This window comes from Vollenhovia emeryi, unplaced genomic scaffold (genome assembly GCF_000949405.1).
Source record: "Vollenhovia emeryi isolate VEMERY1.0 unplaced genomic scaffold, V.emery_V1.0 DF939169.1, whole genome shotgun sequence".
Taxonomy (NCBI): domain Eukaryota; kingdom Metazoa; phylum Arthropoda; class Insecta; order Hymenoptera; family Formicidae; genus Vollenhovia; species Vollenhovia emeryi.
Genome location: NW_011967197.1, coordinates 1,152,261 through 1,174,349, shown reverse-complemented (window position 1 = coordinate 1,174,349; position 22,089 = coordinate 1,152,261). Strand labels below are relative to the sequence as shown.

The window sequence follows — 22,089 nt, the reverse complement described above, 5'->3', positions numbered from 1 at the left end:
TGATAAGAGAGAGAGCTCGCGGCTGTGGGTGTATATATAATATATTTCAATAAATATACATAAATAACATTAATCACGTCGCACGCTCGTGTAATGAGAAATATTACGTAAATGTAGGCGAGGCGCGTCGTATTTATTAAAATTTGCATTAAAATATTATAGCACGGTGAGGTCGCGCGCAATTTTAATCATCTCCCGATACGTTGTACAAAAACACGAGAGGTTTCGCGTAAAAACTGAGACATTCGTGCACGCAGATAAGAACCTGGTCGGAGGCTCCCGATTTACGCTAAAACCGCCAGCCGTAATCAGGGGGTTGGTTGCTAAGTTATTACATTGTTTGCTCAAAAGCTCCAATATCTACCCTTCGCTCTTATCTTCTCTGCTCGTCTTTCACTTTAGGCAAATTCGCTTAACGATATAAAGCGAAATATTAATCTCTCCTTAAATCTTTGATACAAGTCATATTTTACATGGCATTTCCATAACGTTATTTTACACTTTTAATATTACCTTTAAACATCTGTTATTAATTACTCGATATCCATCCTAATTCATGATAAATGATGAAAAGGAATAAATCAAATATTAAATACATTATACATTTGCAATGTGAGATATTTATATATTAAATCTATTATATATTTGTATATCCGATGAATGTGGATTTAGTGCAAATTATATTCTGTCCTGTACTCTTATTGTTGTCTTAAAAAATGTTATTTTAATAAAACATCTCCGTCGGACCACACGCGGCACATGAAGAATACATTATCCCGACAGTCGTGAACTTAATCGAAACTTCAATACTGAATCCATGAATAATAGTGTCATCTAACTTCATCTATAATCTACAATGAAGTTTAAAGCTATTCCCAAACCCGTTTGCAATTCCAAATTGTAGAATATGCGCCATCGGGCTGTCGAAGCGAACGATCGAACTGTAATTGTTTGGAGATGCAACGACCTGCCGTCTCTCCACAAACGATGACCGTACATGGGAATTTGTGATTTTGGTTCAACGACCATTCGTCGAACGTAATCTTTATTGTTCCGAATGTTGTCAATGCGAGTCTCCAGCGAATCCCTCACCGAATATTACAAGCCATTCTATGCGAGCTTAATTATATGTGAATATCTCGTTGCATTGACGACACACACACATGTATGCATGTACATATATATATATACATGTATAAACTTTATTATAACAAAACAATGTTCTCGTTTCTGACCTTTCGATGGAAATTTCCGCTGCAGCATCCTCGCAATCCGAGGATATATCGATTAATACTGAATCGGAACATTTTAATTTCATGTGGACGTAAAATTTTTGATCGCAGGAGACGCGTGTCGTACGACTTTGTGCCCGGAACAATTTTCTTTTACTTTCGACTTTAATGACAATGCGCGCAGGCGATGCTAACGTTTCTCACTTTGAGGAAGGGTACTCTAGTTTCTTCTCACTCTCCCTCTCTCACTACCTCTCATTGCGAGTAAGCTTTTTTGTCGGTTTCCATGCCAGTGCGAAACCGTGACAAACGCGGACGACGAGAATAGCCGCCGAAAAGAGCACTCTCTTTTTTTGTGTTTGCTCTCGGTCTGGTTAGCCTTCTCTAAGATTAATTCTCTTATTCTACAGAATTTCACACATTTTTTCCTCCTAAGCAGAACATTTCCTAAGTAGCGATTAAATGGATATTTTAAACAGATTGTACGATCCATCTGCTTAGTTTTAGCAAAGCACATCTTCTCAATACTTGACACGCGCTGATGCAAACTACATAGATAATCCCTACCGAGGTAAAATTCATGTGAAATTAAACGAAAGAAAACGTTGCTATCCAATCATAACCTTTGATTTGAAAAGATCTTTTATTCCTCATACATGAAACCTCCGGGAAGTCTTGGCTGGATAACGCGCGCGTGCAAATCGCTGAGGCGATTAATGGACGATGTGAAAAATATCGTGAGCTTTTAAGAGCGCATAATCTTCGGGGCTGAGCTATTACGCGTGCGATCTCCGGTAGCAAAGCCGAAGTATAATCTTTCTTCGAGCGAGCGTGATATCGTAAACGCGCGGCGTATAAAGCATATCGCCCGGCTGGGTTACATAATGCGCGAACGTAAATAGAGGCATAATTCAAAATTGCATAAGACGGCAAGTTACGATCCTATAACTCCTGTAGTGAAGTGATTGCATCCCGCCGATACGCGTTCGTCCTGATAAATATCTAAAAGTTGTACCGTAAGTTCGTCACTGACGTCGTCTCTCCTTTATGCAGCTTCTATCGCGATCCGCGCGCGCTCCGCATCGATTTTTCGCGCGCGACTTTCGGTCCTTTCGGAGATCGCGCCATGCCGCGTCGCCGTGCCGTGGCGTGACTAAAAATGTACCGAATTAATATCACCCGTCAATCTCCATAATCCCGGGACACGCCGCGGTACATCGGAAATCGCGCGTCCTCTTTCAAAAGCTTCCGGAGCACTGACAATATTCACGGCTGCACAAATTCACAATGGCAGCGTCATTTTTGTAATTCGACGACAGCGCGCGACGTATACCTCTGTGAAAGCTTTCGCGACAATAGCAAAATTTATACGTGTCACAATTTGCAACGTCGCCGTACGTTTTGGCAATCAATCCTGTGCTCTATAATTTACTCAGTTGTCACGCGCAATATCTTTTCCCGTGAATAACTAGTCGGCGTGTAAAAATACGTTAACGCGAATGAAAAGCGCCCAGAATAAAGTTCAACATTTTCTACCTTTGACCTTGTTTTTTTGACTTTACCGGAATTCGCCAAATCATTTATTAGCATTTTTATTGCGACGAGACGGCCTTTTAAATGGCCGATCGTCAAATCGATCTTAAATATTCCTCGCTACGTACGTCCTACGTGTCGTGTGAATAAGGTACCCTATATTCCTATTTCCCTGGGTTTTCCACTTTATCGCGAAACAGACAATGCCAGATGGGACCACTTGAATCGAACATGACGAAAGATTTGCCGATACGCTCCTTTTCGTTTACACTACGAAAGGATGCACTCTCGGCGGATACTGCAAGAAATAACATAGCCTTCGGAAGACTCGAGGAGACGCATCGTGTCAACAGTACGATCGCGGGTCACCGGCGTGTTGTTCGTTTCGGAGCGAAAACGTGTAACGAGTTAACGTCTATTCCCCGTGGTACACCTGGAAAATAAACTAGGCCGCGCGCTATCCACCTGCTTGTCAAAACTTTCGTCGGTGAGTTTTGCCGGATGGTGTACGTACGCCGTGCACAACCTGTCGAAGCGGGCACGGCCGCGAGTATGCACGAATAATCACGGAGGTGTGGTAGATAACAGCGAAAGGGCGCGTCGTTCGTGAAACGTGCGCGCCAATTAAGCTCGGAGTCTTCGCTAGAAATTATGTAGACTGTCCCACAAAGTCCTTATAGTAGTAAAACTTTATTCTCTAACGAACCCAACGAGGCAATTTTCTCTTAGGGAAAATTTGATCGGATGTCGTATTTTTTTTTTTAATACAGCTTTTCAATGTTCAAATTTAAATATTTTCGTAAGAAGAACTTGGTAATCCGCTCTAATTAAGGCTGTGTTAAAATTCATTTGAGATTAAACGAAGAGCAATATTTTGCTTTTCATAATTCGCAGCCCTGAAGCAGCCCTTAATTCGCGAAATTTCGTACATTTTTAAATCGCTTACGTCACGGAGATTAAACTTTAACTTAATTAACGGATTTGCAAATAAAAGGAGGAGGAAACGATGCGGGAAACGCACAACATTTTGCATGTTATAACGCAAATGAATTGGGGAAAATTGGGTTGTTATCTGCGATAGTTTTGACGGAGCAATCGTGCCGTTGTTACGCTGCGGTGCTGATGCTCAAAATACTCGATGGTGAAATTAACCACGCTGACCATGTTAAACAAAACTGGCCATACACAAAGCAACCTCGCGCAACAAACGGAACATCATTTAACGATAAAGACGAAATTATTGTGGGCTCGTGTCCCGGCATCAAAATTATGCTCGCGGTCGGCCATCGATGTTTCGATCAAAGGATATATTTCATAAACGAGCATAACGTCCGCGTGTATTTAAAGAAGAACGACGGCTGAGAATACTCGACGCGCGACGACGAACGTGGCGTAAATGTAGCGTGCGACACTGCCGCGGAATAATTTGCGGAGAATACGCTGTCGTCGACGTGAATAAACAACCGGGGATGACTGCAAAATATCACAGTGACGGCTGCTGGAAACTCGATGACTCGTCTCGGCTTTCATTCTTTCGCGCGCACGCGAATAAATCAGGCGCAGTAAACAGCCAAGATTCAATTAAAAGATAAAGCATATGAGCTGCCGTTAGATACATAACGCGCCTCGCTCGCGTTTCAATCGATACAGATACTGCAAAGTTGCAGCATCACGCGCGTTAAATTCTTATCGCGTGCGCGAAATTGTCGAGAGAGTCGAAAAAAAAAAGCCAACGATAATTATCGAGCGTCGCGCACGCGATTCCGATCCGACGCGACTATGACAGATCGCATTTTCTCCTAAATTATAAATTACTGCTGCTTATATCACCTTGGGCTGTAAGATAAGACGAAACAAATACGTATGCGACTCGAAAATTACAGTGATAAGTCTACACGGCAGCTTCGTTAAGATCAAAGTGTTTTTACACTTATCTACAACTTTCCTCCGTCCTTTCTTGAGCTTTATCGAAAGAAAACACCGCTCGGGCACCCGCGAGCGCATAGAATGGTAAAGAGAAAAATGATCACGTTTCACCAACTGGCCCAGTAGTAATTGTGTTCTTTTGGAATTATTTTCTGGTCGACGAACCGCGATAGCCTTCCCGGAGATTATCTATCCCTGGACGCCGACTTTATGCATTTTCATGAAAACGTCGCGTCGTATGCATTGTAACGTATCTCTTTGTAACATCGCGTCGTTTATTTTAACGTCTGGTTTGTCTTAATGATATATTGCTTCTTGTATACTACCGTATTGTTCGCTTTTGTTTTCATTTCGCGGAAATCATTATCTTCCGCATTAACGGATAAGCTTTTCAATATATTGATTAATACAATTTATCTAATTACATAGCGAGTGAATAATCATTGCGATAAAAATATTAATTCGGTATGCAATCTACTTTACTGTAATTACGCGTGTCACTAATAAACGGTTTCTATTGTACGCAAAGGAAATGTATGTCAACAATTGAACAGTATTTATATGAGAGAGTAGAAATGGCGGTGAATAATTAATAAGGACGCAATGAATTTAAGAATGAAAGTGTCACAAAACGTTCATGTAAATAACGAAACTCTCGTCATTGCACTATGTGATAATTACTGATTGTTAATTGATACATGACTACGACAGAATCTTGTTGTTTGAGATTTGAAATCGGAAAGATTACATATCAAAATGTAATTAATATTGCATTGCAACGAGTAACAAGATGGTATCACATTGACTTGAAAATTATGACGTAAGTATTTTGTAAAATGTGCACGGCTCAAATGTGATAATCACAAATTTGAAGGAATAAAGGAGTAAGAGCCGTGACAGGGTGTTAATGTCTAAATATTTCATATTTAAATTTATTGCGTAAAATATCACCTCAGTCAGGGTAAGTGTTTCGATTCAAATGTTTAGCCAAAAAAAAAATGATGCTGCAATTTTGGTTTTCAGCCGTACATTTTATAACGTAACATATACATCTCGGTTAATTATATGTACAAGATAATTTTCATACTAATGTGATGCTTGTAATGATTGATGATACTAATTTTGTGGTACCTGTAATTATTGATGATATATGATAATACATAGTTGTCCATTATTACAACATTACCTATTTTGTTGACCTAATATGTCATCTGTGATACACGAATATGCCTAATGACCGCTAGATTATCTTTTCAGTAAATATGAACATTAGAGGTATCTACAAACATATTTAACACACCTCCGTGCTATACCATTCTTTATTACTATTGTTGGATCACAATTTGTGATATTATTTTCGTATTTCGTTGTTTTCGTGCAGTTATCTACCAAAATCGCATTTGCATTATCGTAACGCAAAAACGAGAAAATATTTCAAGACAAAAGCACTTTTAATAATGAAAAGCATCGAACGAAATGGAATATTGCATTAATACATTATTGAGTAGCTAATTGCGCCACGTCGATGCGCCGGATCAAAAATGACTGTATTTATTTCACGATGTAAAAATATTCCTCTCGTCTTTTGTATCGTTGGGAAAAAGATGTTTTTCGTTGTCAAACGTGACTCTTGCGACACAAAGAAGCAAAATTGAAATTAATTAATTTTACTCGCGTATCAAGAAAAGACGTACGCTGTCGCATTTGTAAATTTGTATCGCTTGCAGGTGTGTGTCCCGTTGCATACATTTGGCAGCGTGATTGCCCTGCGGGCCCTGACACTGACGACACCCAGTGCCAATAACGTGCTTTTAAGCGGGTTAAGGCAATTTGCATCGGAGTGACCATGCGCACCTGAAATAGGTCGCTCTGCCATCCGTCCGCGGAACCTGATGATTTTTTACGGGAACAACTTCGTCGGCCGCGAGCGGTCGGCGTTTGCATACAAACCATGGGCGGAGGCTAGAAATATCCCAGAACCGAGTTCGACTTGAAACTTCATGAATATGTGAAAGTACTTGCACGCCGGTGCTATACGTAGGCCCATGAAAGTTTTAATCAGACGCGTGACACTTGATATTGGGCCGCGCATTGCCGAAAGACCCTGTGGTAGTTGGCTGTTTAATGTTTAATGTTTAATCTACTTAGACACTAGTGACGAAGCGACACACGATCAACTTTGTCCCGTCAATCGAATAAAACTGTAACTGCGAACCTATCCATATCGATTGGATCTAACTGAATTATTAAACGTAGGCACAGCTTGCAGTCAAAGTCCGACGGATTGAGCGGTTGGGACGCCCATTGTCCTTCTTCGTGATTAATACGTCAGAATATGCTAGTTATACGAAAGCCAGGGTTACATTTATGTAATAAGGAAAAGCGATCGATTTCAGCTGAGTCCAAGTTCGACCTAGTTTCAAGTTAATTGCCAACAAGACATAAACAAATATTTCTAATACCCATTAATGTAATTAGCTATAAGAATAAGATAAAACTTTCTGTAGATATTATCCCAATGTTGCGATACACGTTGAGTCTTATTAAGGGTCTACAGAGTTGTTAATTTCTCCGAGAAGAATGTACATCAAAGTTAGGTAAAATGAAAAAATTGACTTGATCACGATTTCTTATTTAATCGTGTCAATTGTGAGGTAGTAACTCGCAAGGACGGCAGGAAGAAAAGGGAATTCTAAGGCTGTCGCTGAGCGCACCGCGATCTCTCTCCCGTCTCTTACTGACAAATCGGGGAGATAGGTTACCCACCGAGGGAAATGGAAGGGAAAGCTTTTGGAAGAATTACGAGAGGCGAACGATGTCGCGGACAGAGACACGCCGTGTCGATATCTCTTGTACCCGAGATAAGAATGTCCTCCGTCGAGCGCGCATGGGGCACGAATGAAAATGGATCGGTCGCGGAGAATCCACGTGTACGGAGACGAATCTGCCTAACGAGATGCACTCGCCAACATTTTCGAAAACATTTGAATGTCTGAGACGGATTTATTGCACGCTTACGCGTCTCAGATTACGTCGCGTGCTTCTGGCTTGAATTAAAATAGGGAACGACGCAATATCACTTTGAAGAGATCTTATAATTTACTGGGACCCGTCGAGCGCTTCTGCCTTCATCCAGCGGCTTGATTTTTCTTAACAAGTATGAGAAAGAGAGAAAAAGAGGGAGAGCGAGGGAGACACTTTTCATTGCGGATTTTTTATCTCGGAATGAAGTTGCTCGACTGAAAAAAAAGGGGATAAAAATATTAAATCCAGTGCGGGATAATCGGGATGTGTCGCAAGATACTCGCAAGCGGATTCGTACTTTGAAGATGACACTTCTTGCAAAAGCGTTTTTCGCAACCGCGTGAGGCGCGAGGCGTTATCCTCGACGAGGGTGGAATGAAATTTTGCCGGTTCGAAAAGCGCGAGCGGAGCAACGTTCCCGGTGACAGAAGTTTTCAGGCTTGGCGGAGGAACAAGTGAAAATATCTGAGATGCCCGCAAGTTCCGCGGCAAGTTATGGCAGCTTTTTTCTGTGGTGGACGTCAACGCGGAGAGGTGGTTTGTTACTATCTCTGGCGCTCCCGGACGAATTTCTGCCGGGAGAAGGAACAGGTGGAGGACGAAGAATAATGCTCTCTTCGTGGGTAGCTGCACCTCCTTGTGCCGCCAATTCGCCAAGATTGAATTGTCTGCCCGACGGAGTGACTTGTCGTTACGCGGCTTACACCGGCGACGAGCTTGCGACTTCCATCTGCGCGATGAAAAATCTTGGCGGCGCTGCACGTTCAGCAAAGCGCTCGTAACGAAAGAGACATGCCAGGACTTAGCTTCGTAACCCCGAATGCAATTTTTTAGTAATAAGTTCGAAAACGTCGCTAATCCGACAAAATGAGCCTACTAGTACAACGAATCGTGGTTTCTTATTTAAATGAATTTATCTGCTTTCTTCTCTCACGTGTGTCTTCTCTTTATGTAATTATGTATCAATAAAAACTGTAAAGTCTAAAAGAAGCTCTGATTCATTATTCCCAAAGCTTGGCGAAAATGCGATGCCATTTTATATTCCATCCCAACTCTATTAAGACTGATTTATAAACAATTATGTATTGAAAAGCGCAGGGGAGCGCGTATTTACTTCTCTCCGGAATATCCAGTGTCAACAGACATAATAGTCGGGCGAAAACTAATTAGCGAAAACTATTCTCTCAGAGAGGACGTGCAGGAAAAGATGGGGAAAAAAGAAGAAACAAAGAAAAGCCATTGATCGCGAGGGAACAGTACACAGAGAGGATATTGGAGCGTGTAACCATCAGTAGAGGGTACGAGGAACGCTCGAGACATTCGGGCGCCAGTAGCGAAGCAATTTTTTGATAGGATCAGTCGACCCGCGTCGGGTTCGCCCACTGTTTCTTCGTTTTACTCGCGCCCCGTAGGAGATATGAAACATCGAAAATGGACTGCGGTCTCTCTTTTCAACGGGAAGACTATCGGGAATTTTCTCGCGATGCAGCCAACGAGACAGACATACGAAGCATACAGGACCTTTGCACTTCCTTCATTTACGGGTTCTTTGAACAATTTCAAATCCAGTTCTCTCTAAAGAAAATTTCATTTTACCTCCTCTTTCCCCACAATTCTTTAACATTCAACCTTAACTTTTGCAACATTCAATTTCAGCCTTTAACTAACGTTAAAGCTTCATTAAAAATCGAAAAAAGAATTACATTCTTACGATAGTCGGTAGCTTAACTGTTAATGATTAATTCGAGGAACTTAAATTCCTATTAGAATTAAGTTTTTTAACTTAATGATATTTCGACTATTGTTCAAATCACATCTCTAAATTGACCCAACGATCCGTACATGAGAATATCTGTGAGTAATCGGAAACGCATTTTATATCTCTGGATCGTGCAATGTCTTCTTTTTAAGGGAATATGACGCTTCATCATACCTACGAGCATCAGCCCGTATCAAAGTGTAAATGGCTTTTATTATCGCATAGCAGATTCGAGTCGACGACCATACGACGCTTCTTTTGTTGAAATGCGGAAATACGAGCGGTGGATGAACCGAGGACACGCGAGACGGCCTCCCACTCTCACGCTAACAGTAAATCCTTCGCTCATCCTTTAAGAGATTGCAGACGGATAATAAGCGTTCTCAAAAAATAATTCCCAAAATTATATCACTCGTGAAATGAGTTGATGCATCATGGATTTTGACACATGGAATTGTGCAATAACTTTCAATGATATTTTTGACAATTGTCACTTTTAATAATCTATCGAATATTATGAAATGTGAATTTCTTAGCATTCCAGCACTTTGAATGGTTCTAAAAATAATTGTTTGCGATTAAGATGTGCAATAGACATTTATATCTCTTTTGATCTTGTTGATGCCATCAATCGCACTATTAACAAGGGCATTACTGCGTTTCAGATTGAGAAAAGAAAGAAAAAGAGCTGCCAAGCGATTTCTCAAAAATGAGATTTTGAATCTTTTTTTAGTCAGAAAGGTTTTAATGTCAGCTTCCCTCCGGGCTCGATAAAAACCTCGACAAAATAAAATACAGGGGACTCGTGTCGCCGGAGCGACGCGTAAAAAGCGATGGCCGGTATTACAGAGGCATTAGAGCCAATCCAGATCTCTGCGATGGACCAGCGACAAAATACGTCGGATATTTTCGACGTGAAAAGCGCCCAGGTCAAAGTATCGCGAATACCAGACGAAGCTTACGCTTTCGCTCTCGCGCTGAATTACATTCCGATCGCTTCACTTGCCGGTGCAGCAACGCTGCATTCGGTGCATCCGCTTATTGTATAGGGTGTCAAAAGTATTCGATGCTTGAGGCAGTTTGCATCTCCACGAGACAACAGTGTCGATCATTTTTGGAAACAATCATTCTCTCTGCAACGGTGTGACACCTTTGGCAAATATATGTAAATATTCATCGTGTATTCGTTCCTTTCTTAGCTTCTCTATCATTCTCTGTGTCGTTAAAAGTTGGAATGAGAAGAAAACAATTGTTCGTCAACTTCTTTTTAAACAGAACGTGTAGTAATTAACGTACTGTGGAAATATTGCCGAATGTTACTTCAGAAATTCCTTGTTTCACTTTTATTCGCGCTATAGTATAAAGTTTCCGAGATTTTTATCGCGGTCCCTTGATTTTCCGGTTTTCCAGACTTGTAGCAATCTTAGATGCTATCTCTGTACCCTGCTTGGTAAATATACTGTGCTTTACCGGAATCGTTTCTGTATTGCCGTTTCTCTGGTTCTTTCGAAATGTTTTACTCGGAAAAAAATTGGCGACTTGGGTCAAAGTGCCTTACATTCATCGGCACTTAATGCGCTCTCGTGCATATTGAAAACCGAGGGAAAACTCGGCGTGGCCTAATATCGGTCGCGTGCGAGGTAATAGCGGTGAGTATAGTATTGTGGAACAGAAACTCCTTCGACGAACGGGAGGCCAAACCGTATCGACTTGCACGCAAGGGAAGATTCTTGTTTCGCGAGTTCACCGAACCGATCTTGATGCGAGCTTTTGCAGTTTTCCAAAGAATAAGAGCCGTCCGCATCGTAAGCTAATTAAATGCACAAAGGGAATTGAAATGCGGTGCTGCATATAAATGAAAGCGCGTTCTTCAAATGAGTCGAAAAACAAAGATAGCAAGGATCGCAAACGAATATTTAGACAAATGTGTCTTTGTGTCGAGCAGAGATAGAATATGTCAATTTAGACTCGTCGATAACCATGGCGCAATAATTAATCGTTGCGAGAAGCGGGATGTGTCGTAGGCACGTCACGGCCGTGTATATCCGTATTATTGATATTACGGCGAGGATATCGGAGTCTACGAAGGCGGAACGAGTTAATCCGGTGCGCGCGAGAAAATCTGACATTAAAGTTTCATGAGTGGGATGCCGGTTCGGTTTCGCGTTCGCCCGGTCGGTTGCTCTTTTTCCATCGCGGCAGCGAACCGCGCAATATTAGCTACCATCCCGGCATAAATAGCCGAAATCGATGGTACGTTGCCTGGCGAACGGTGGAACCATTGGCGCGATTGCCGCGAGCAAGGACGATGCATCCGGAGCCGCCGCCGCCGCCGTCGTCACCAACGCGCCGGTGTAGCCGCAGCTGTTCCGATTCCTTGCGAATAAATTATTCACGTTTTCCGCCCCCAGGCTCACATGGTACGTACGGTCGCTGACGCGCACGGCCGCGGCCTTCCGGTCGAAATGCGGTTAAGCTCGTCTTTGCGCGGGCCCGGAAGCCGCGCGCTGGATGGCCTTCGTTATAATTGAATCGAATTCGAATCCCGCGCAAGCGAGCGGAAGCGCAATCGTCGCGATCAATGTTTGATCCCGGCGATTGCGCGGCGATGATTAATAATGGGCAATTAGCGCGGCAGTATCTAATTATTCATGGTTAACGTTCATTAGCGCTGGTCGACTAGCTTGATTCCGGAGTAAAGAGAAAACGGGACAAAGGGAGGCAAGCGCTTCGGCTTTTCACGCGACTGTATACGTCTTACTGTGATCCCGTCGCGTTAGTCACGTAAGATTTTGGATAATGAATGAGGCGCGGGGTATTTGAAGCTACGGTCTCGCGAATAAGAGATTGATGTAGCGCGGTGCATTATGGAATTGTTGTCGGTAGCATTAAGCACAAATCGATATATCAGCCGCTAAGAGAAAAGCTGACAAACTGAAAAATATACATGCTTGTGACATACGCCAGTTTTCGTAACACAAGCCTACAAAAATAAACGCAAGATGTATAACTTAATAACCTACTTTCAAAAATAATATCTTTTCCACGCTTCTCATATATTTTATATCGGTGGCAACCAGAAAGCTCTATATTATTTATTAAACTGCGGTTAAAAATGTAGATATACGTCACTTCTCGTGACACAACAAGCGTGTAAAATTGCGAATAAAATAAAAATCTGTTAATCATTTTTTTGTTTTCCCACCCGTGCCTCGTTTACCGCACCATCTATTTCATATCGGTGATGCCCAAAAAAGCACTGTAATATCTGATATTAACGAGATATGTAGAGGAACGTGGGCCCGTGGCGGTCGTATAACTGGCCATTCGCATTCTCGCGATAGGTTCATCGACCATTTCGCGGTGATGATCCCTCGTGCCAACATTGGCACGAAACCGTCGGCTTTGAAAAACGAGAGCGTCGTGATCCGGTATCGCCGAACCGCGTCGTGCCGCGCGCGCTCGCATCGTCCCTCTCTAAAGCAGTATAACGGAATAGGATTCGAATTACGTATATACGTCGTCAGCTTTATTTCCGCCGTAAACCTCCGTCGGATGTCTCAAGTTCGCGCGAAATGTGAATCGGACGAACGAGCGCGATGCGTTTTCGGCCGCGATTGGCGCGACGCGACGCGATGGAGAGCTGCCGCGGGGATGACTCTTTCCGCATGGAAAAACGATGGACCAGACCCGATCATTGAGAACTTATCTATTCTCTCCATCGATTCGCATTACACCTACGAGTCACGCTTTCGTCCCTACGTTTTACGCGTTTATCGGAGCATTTGCCGGCGTAACGTGCAGCTAAATGGTGAACATTAACCCAGCCGTGTGCGCTTTTAATCTTTCGATTTGCAACCAAATGTCCATGTATTTGCAAAACGTGCCTGAGTCGAAATTTTCGCCCTATATGTTGAGCCTTTAATTCTATTATATAGTAGAACCTAAGACAGTAAAAGTGGTAGAACTACAAGTACAAAATTTACTCCTACTTTAAAACTGATAGTGTCGGAAATTTCTACTTTTGGCAATTAGCATTAAAATAGGTTCTTTTAAAGTAGGAGCTAAAGTAAATTTTTAGAATTAAAAATTTAAGGGAGCAGTAAAAAAATACTATGTCATCAAAGTAGGTTATTGCTGATCTATGTATCGATCAGTTAAGTAGGTGTAAATTATCCTTAAAAATATCAAAATAGTACCAAAATTTCGACTCGGGTGTAGTCTCTGAACAAACGTAGACGGGAATGTTAATATTAAAAATAAGTAATTCTTTTTACTATCGAATTTAGAGTTGTCTGGTAAAGTTTCGTACTAATAAATCTGTTTAAACAACTATTTTGCATTTGCCTTATTTGAATACGAACGAATCGTGGGGCGCACATCCAATCGATGAAACACTGGTCAATTTTATCGAGGAGAAAACTTTTGGGTCACCAAAATATTTTTCTCGCGATAACAATTCCACGCCAATTGTTCAGTGGGAATTTATAGAACCGTAAAAAAATCTAGCTTGCCTGCATTCGCGTTTGACTTTGATATAACTAGCCTTCGATAACTTTTGATGTATGCCGCGAATGAGATGCGCATCGTTCCATTGACGGTGAGATTCAGTCATTCATTCATTCTACCTTAGTTAATGATTATCTCAACTCGTTGAAACTTTTGATTCAAAATTTAAATTTTCGACAATTTATTTTCACACGGACAGCACGCGAAAATTTTGAGAGAACTTTTATTTTAAAAAACAACTCTTAGAAAATTGTTTTTGTTATCTCTATCGTTCTTTATTGCAAGAGGATTAATTGTTACGGCGTGTTGCGTTTGCTACGCTACACAGATGCAGAAGTATGCGCGAACATTTGAATAAAGGAATTCGCTTTAGCAATCGCATCGCAAGCCAAGTGCGAATTCGAGAAATTGGCTGTTTCCTCAACCGCGAATCGCTAAAGACACGAACGCCCTTGTGTCCCAGCAAACGAGCATACTTCGACATCAAGGAGCGGAACTCTCCCTTTAATTGGACAAAGTCCTTGCGAAAGAAAAAAATCTACGAACAAAGGCGGACGACCGGTTTTTCTGCTATGCTGCCAAATACCGTTAGAGAGATATACATGCACAACATAAGATGTTTCAGGTTCATCTTACTATTTAACAATTTTTTAATATATCGACAATTCTTTATATAAATAATTTTTATAACAAATAATTACAGATTAGAGAACGACCAAACAAATCCTTATAAATATGACTAGTAAGAAAACACCATCTTTTCATTAAGTAGAATTCATAAAAATTTTGTTTTACTAGAGATGACCAAACGCGTGCTTCGCGCGCGCAGTTTGTAGTTGAGCATTGTATATTTTTAAGAATTTCTATACATGCAAAGAAGTAATTGCGCAACGTCAATTTAAAATAAAAAGTAATTTATCACTCACTCATACGATTCGCAACAGCAGAGTTGTACATCGTTAATTGTATATGTCAAACTGTAAAAATACAAATATGTATATGATTATTATAGATTAATTGTATAGAATCGATGTATACAATCGAAATTATTGTACTAAATATACTTCATATTTTATATTTAAAAAAGTAGGTATTCATTAAGATAATTATATTCTTTTAAATATAAGTTCACCAAATTTTATACGTATGGTTTTGTCTCTAACACTTATTCGAATCCTCGCTCGAATAACTTGAATAAATAAAATAAAAACACAGAACAGATACTTTATTTTGCACAAGTAACAATTAAATAACGTAAAAATGTAAGACACTTACCTCACCATTTCTCCGTCGTTGCCCGATGCCCCCGAGGCCTCCTCCTCCTCCTCTCAGATTTCCTTGTGGCACTCACATGACACTCACTCGCAAAAATCATCGATCGCGCGAAATTTTCGACACTCCCGTACGCGATGTGAAATACCGCGAACACACGAAATATTATTAACTTTTGCGTTATCGGTTTCCAAAACTTTCTGTCGTACAAATTACTCAAACTAACAACTTGCATTGTTGATTCGGAAGAATAGGATAATGGATAAATCACTTCCGAATTGGGTTTATATTTATTTTAGATGAGTTAGTCTCGTGAAATATCTAGGTATACGTTGATAAAGAACCGTCGCCTCAACATACAATTCGTTTCTCTTTGCAAGTTGTACAAACTTAATAATTAATCGAGGAACGTTACTTGTTATTGATAAAGGTGTGCAAATCAATAGCGTTTTATCCCCCCATTTATCGCGATCGAGTCTTGGAGACAGATAACGCAAAAGTAATAACACGCACGGAGCAACTCTCGCCACTGCTTGCCGGCTCGACGTTCGGCGAGCGAATGAGAGCGCAGCGACCTTCAAGTACACGATGGCACGCAAAAACATCGTACGTCACCGCGCCGAGTGAAAAACAACAAAAAAACGTTGAGAATTCGTTGGCCCGCTTAATCGTCGTACGATACCGCGCCGAGTGAAAAACAACAAACAAACGTTGAGAATTCGTTGGCCTGCCTACGCAATGGAAAATTCCGTACTTAATATTTTATTGTACATTACTTTGTTCCGTGACTGTTGCTACGTTTTGCGTATTATTCCGCGGACTTATTGGTATTGATTAAATTAACGATTAATTCTGTTCAATCGAGAAAATGTTTCGAAACAAAAATCGTTGTTACTTAAATTCTAATTTCCAAGATTAGAGATTTTACCTCAATAGTTAGTGTATACAAATGTGTATTTCTAAATTGCAAATCTTCATTCACAGTAAATCTAAAAGAGAAGTGAAGCACACCGCGCTTTGAGAAAACCAATCGACATCACGGAAAAGAGGCCTCAACTGTTCGATATTAACGATATTCGCGCTGGTAACATCTCTTTTTTAGAAAGGAAATCAAGAGATTTAAATATCAAAATTAATTATTACGATTTTGAGTGCAAAAATGTAAAGAGATCGAAGCAAGTAGTTTAAATGACTCTAAAAGCTTTGTTAAAGTAAGACACCCGGTATACATGGCCCAGAAGGAAAGCGATAAAAGACACAGAGGAAAGAAATAGTGTAAAGGGTTGACCAGGAGAGTAGTCGGGGGTGAGCAACGGGCAACCTCGTAAGCCAGATATTTTCCGCTCAATCTGGTGGCCAATAGCTCGAAACTTGGGCTTTTATATTCAGAAGGCGACGAATGCTTCAAACAAAAGGAATAGAAAAACAATTGCGGGCACCCCATTGCAATAAGAAGAAGAAAGGAAAAAGATTTACACAACTACACTCTGATATTTGATCCTTGTTCCTATAGTAACGGTATAATAAGTTGAACGTAAACAAATGTAACTTTAGAGTAGCGTGGGAATATAAAAATAGAATAAAAGTACTTTCTAATCATTTAGATCAGTTGTGAAAAAATATATTTATACGAGTACACACTACCCGCTAATACGGCGATACTTGATAGAAACTTGGTTAACATGAAATACTATACTCTACGTTCAATTAAATTTTAAAACCATAAAATCTTTATCATTTACACTTAAACTTGTATGGCTAATACTTTAACACGCTTGTTATTTTGTAGTACCTTGCACAATGGTGGATATAGACGCGGAATGATACGCATACTAGCAAGAAGAAGCGCCAATGAAAAGAATAATGACCCCATAACAGATTCTATGTGCCGGCGCCAGGGACGAACAATCGTCCCAGATCCATTGCGCCATACAATGGACGACGATTTATCGAACCTCCGGCCCCGATCCTACGGTCTGACGTCAAAACCTGGCGCAGATCGATTCGCACCGCATACTTTGTGCGTGCGTGCTATAGATATAGCAAAAGACGAAGTGCGTTCACGGATGATTTAGAACGAGAAAGGTCGCGATACATAAAATTGTTTGTACTGCTATGTGAATACCTCCATTACCGCGTTATTATCTGTTATAAACGGTTGTTACGCATGTTGCGCAAAAAAAACCGAAAGAGCGAGAGAGAACTTTTTTAATTTTTCGCCAATTTTTGCAAAATTGCGCAAAAGTTATAGAACAAATTTTTCATTTGTGCAACATTGGAAAAAGATAAATAAATTAATTGAAATAGAAACAGTGGCAAATATCTTTCGAGATTGCACAAAACGTTTAAATCGTTAGCTTGCGCTTCGTAATAAAAATACCGGGGAATATCCATCGCTATTATTTAGCATTCAGGAAATATTTCGTCGTTGTAATTTCAAGCCGTCACTACCACAATGCGGCGCGACATTAATGTCGTATTAAAGACGGGAGGAAGAATAAGTCTCAAGAATCTTCTACGTGGCTAATACAGATTTACATAACACCTGCAATTCAACCGACACGGATAAAAATCGCATCAACGGAATATACCTCGAAATATAACCACAAATAATAATGAAATAATTGGTGATTATAAAAATAATCTTTTTGAAAATGTGCACGTGTCAGATTTAGATGTAATATATACAGTGTTGCTCTAACAAAATGCTTCTTTAAATTTTATTCTTAAAAATTCTCTAGACTTTTTTGTTTATAAGAATGTTAAGAGACTAATAGTTTTTGTGCTATAAGCAATTGAAAATAAAAAATGTTTTCAAAACTAAGTTTTATAGAAAAAATTGGGTAGTTTTTACCAAAAGAAAATCGATAAGAAAATGATCGAAGAATTTGTAATGTAAAGAAAATATACTTCGCGGGAAAGACTCATTTAATGAATAGCTTTACATCTTAAAATCATTATTGCAACTGAGAAAGAATATCTTGTTGAGTAAAAGAAAGGACGAATTCAGATTGTTATCTCTATATTTTCATTATTTTTTTATGTTCGGTCATATTCATCTTAATAAAAAAGCATTCTTTGTAACTACTCGCATTATATAGGGGCGCATTTATTTAAAAAATGCTGAAACCGTAAGAATATAAGCATAAAGAACATCTACATCTGGCACACTCGTGTTTTAAACTAGTCGGCAGTCAGTAATTGCCGCGAATTCACACCACCCATTATGGGGTAACTAGATTCTATGGCCCATAAATATCTATAATTTATAATTATTAGGCATTTCCTCTGCCGCAGTTTATCGAGCGGAAGAGAAAAATCGCCGTCGAAAGAACGAAAAAGCGTTAACCGCATAAAGGAAGCGCGGTATATTTCTTCTCGTGCATTTACATGCAGCGACGCCGTCGCTTCTGTACATTCGAAGGGTTAACGATGCGTACCTTTCACATTTACATAGCAAAAATTAACCAAATGAGAATGAACTTTGATCGATTTGTGTATACAACGACCGCATTAATTCGTCGCACAGTTATTTTAAGATTTTAAAGAAAATTCATGAAAACATATAAATAATTGTGGAATTGTTCGATAAAATGAATGGCGTATTTTTACAAATTCTTTGAATTGAATCGAGCCAGCCTTCTCTTTCTCCGGGTAGGAAAATTCAAGAAACTTTTGTCAGCTTAATCGTTCCTGACGTGGCCACGCGAATGTTATCGTAATCCATGTTAACATGGCCGAATAGGGGATCGCAGAACTTGCACTGTCGGTGCAAAGTGTTAAATATCGCCGTTACGAAGTTTCGACGTTTCGAAATTGCTCGCGGACCGGATGAAGTTCCTGTCGGTTGGAATCGATGTTCCCGACGTGGCGCATCCTGTATATTCTACAGGCAACACCCCGCGCGCTTACAACACGATCCGTATCCCGTAATTAGCAACGCAAAGCGTAACGTCGAATTGCGAAACTTGCGATCCGAAAATAGATGCAAAGATAGAGGGAAGCCGCACTGGAATTGACGCGTCCCTCATACTCTCTTTGTCTTTAGAGATTTATGAAACCGTCACGTGCAAGTGAAAAGAATAGCAGGGCTTGAATTGAATAGACTTGCTGCGTAGCTCCGCGAACAGCTGCTTTATTTAATTAAACTGACAATAATGAAACTCCGCCGCGTCTCGCTCGTTCTATTGTTGAATCGCGGCGCCATATTATGAAATAAATTTCGTAGAGTAAGTTGTTCGGTTTGACGGCTTTCTGGGTCGTTTCATCAACTAATTAAATAAGAGTTTTCCCTGCGATGGACCTGTTCTTTCCCCTCCGTCCTACCTCCGTGTCATGTATTGATTAATTAATACGTAGTGTATAGTGAGATACGTGTCGAAATAAAACCGCGCGTACGATTTCATCAATAACCTCGGTTTTTAAATGAATACGAGGAGAAATGAGGACGTGCTCTTTCTCCATTTATAGAAAAACAAACCATTGATTAATGTGCAAGCATCGCTCGCATAAAATTGTTTGCCCCGTCCCTTTCTTCTAAGTTTAAATGCGTTTATATCTCATCGCGTACAAATGATTATATTGTACATTTTCTTCGGAAGTGTCGCCAAGTAAAACAAGAACATCGTTATTTACCAGTTTTCGCTGCATTTCCGTAAGACGGAACTTTCAAGGTAAGTACGATTGTCAACATTAACATTCTCAGTACAAACGCCGTTTGCGCGTACACGTGAACATCAGCCTGCTGAGTTTCCTCGCTAAATGAACTCGTTAAATCGACACTGCGCCAACTTCCTTATCGTATAACTGCGGCAGCTTTTAGCCTCGCCTCTGGGGATAATACGAAGCAAATTACGGCGTATCCCTCTCGGCGGTGTGCCCGCACAAGTGCTGACAAAAATCTTGGCCTGGATCCCAAATTATTTTATAGCGGCGCGAATTAAGTGTTATTACAGCGGAAACGGATGATACAGATTGCTGCTCCGTGAAACTGTAAATCGTCGTGCTATCAGCATTTTTACTCGAGGCATAAACGTTGCCGGTGGAGCAAGAAGCGCGGTAATTACATCGTAAACGTATTATTGTAATTCGGGGATTAAACAGATATCGATGATTATATGAATATCGTCTCAAACGACTCGTAATATATCGATGAAAGCTATCGGTCGTCCGACGACTTCATCGAGTCCTCATTCGCTGAACATTTCTGGCTCTCGAAGGAAAGCCGTTGTACTCCTTATCTTCTTTTTTCGCGCTCCGTTATTCTGGAACTCGATCGAGCCGCCGAACAAGCCTGGTTCTCATCTCCCATCCGCTCGACATATTCGTCATGCCCAAGGGATTTCAGTTCAATTTGTGACTGTCCTCTCGTCCGATTCTGCCTTTTTTCACCCTTGGCCCCCTACCTGATCCCCCGTTTGCTCTAACCCAACCGTTCATTTCCGACCGGTATGTGTTGAAGCTGCGATATTTCGGATGCGGAACGCAACGAATGCTTCTCCACCTTAATATCTCTCTCTAGCCTCCGCCAAGACGTCAAAGTGGCTTCGGCCTCGAGAATACTTCTGGGTAGCTGCACCGTAGCGAGACTCCCCTCGCTCCTGCGGGCAGATTCGGGCATGGGACGCGAGTGGGCGGAGCGGGAAGGGAAATCGTCGAGATAAGTCGCGGATACCGGATGCGGCCACGGCGGCAATGTCAACGACGTTCCTCCGCCGATCGACCAGAAATACCCGTGGTGAAGGTAGAGAGATAAGATCGCTCCGTCTTACCGCCGGAGAAAGATAGTTCGCGATCAAGCCATCGCCGCTTCCTCTCCAGCATCCCTTTCACAGATCATACGATTTTCTTTATTCGCGAATACTCGTCTGGCGGGTCTCTATGAGAGAATCGACTCGGATCGGACTACGACGAGGATAACGACCACGAGTATTCCTTGTCTCCCCAAGGATTCCATTTGCGATATTGCACCGTGGTTCGAGAATGCGCCGATATTTTTACCCGCAGGGCGGGAGTGGTTGTTCGCGTCGCGGGATGATAAGCGACGGTACGCATCAATTTCGTGTTACACTTTAAGCGATCTTCACCGCAAAATATGTAATTTCCTACAGTTCGCTTTTCAGTTATTTTGCGGCTAATTCACTTACGGTAAATACGGATATGAAATAGTACATAAATATCATAAATTAGAGTCTAATTTACATTTAAAATATGTTTTTCAACTACTATGAAGGCCCACACTGTGAACTAATATAAAGGCCCGCGTTCGAGACTTAATATTATCTCGTCAAAAGTAAGGATAGAGTCTCTAATGGTGTACCATGCGTCTCTGGCTGTCATAGAGTATCAACCGCGCACACTCGGAGAATAATCTGGACTTTCGCAAAAAAATGCGCCCGTCGGCAAAAAAATGCCAGTCGACGAAAAACACCTCCTATGGAGCTCACACATCGTCGAGACGATAAATTGGAGTCGGCACGGCTTTGAGAAAAATATTGAAATACTGGGAGGGAACGGCACAGACTATCGTGCGAGGAGAAATGTGGATGAAATATCGAAATCGATCTCGATGATACGCCTCCGTGCAAACTAAATGATATTCGTGGATTCACGACGATACCTTGGCTACGCATGATGGTCGATATACAAAAATAGTAGGTAGAAACGTGCTCGTTTATGATAAATTTGTCGTAACGCTCTGACAAAGCCAGCAAATAATTGTGCAAATCCTGTATCAATTATCGTCTCATAGCGCGAACCAATTTCAAAAGCGTAATTACAAAGCTAAAAAAGCTTACTGAAAAATTAAAATAAACGTATTTAAATAAATGTAGC

The 22,089-nt window shown here is 41.0% G+C and overlaps 1 protein-coding gene and 1 long non-coding RNA gene across 4 annotated transcripts in view; one reads left to right on the top strand and one right to left on the bottom strand.

The window, feature by feature from the left end:
* The window catches only part of LOC105564046 (lachesin-like), a 302,292-nt gene that overhangs the window by 175,516 nt on the left and 104,687 nt on the right, over positions 1-22,089 (bottom strand). The gene's annotated exons all lie outside the window — the stretch shown is intronic.
* LOC105564047 lies at positions 2,041-8,832 on the top strand. The gene is made up of 3 exons (XR_001009085.1): positions 2,041-2,248; positions 2,966-3,252; positions 6,419-8,832. It is a non-coding gene; the product is annotated as an uncharacterized LOC105564047 (long non-coding RNA).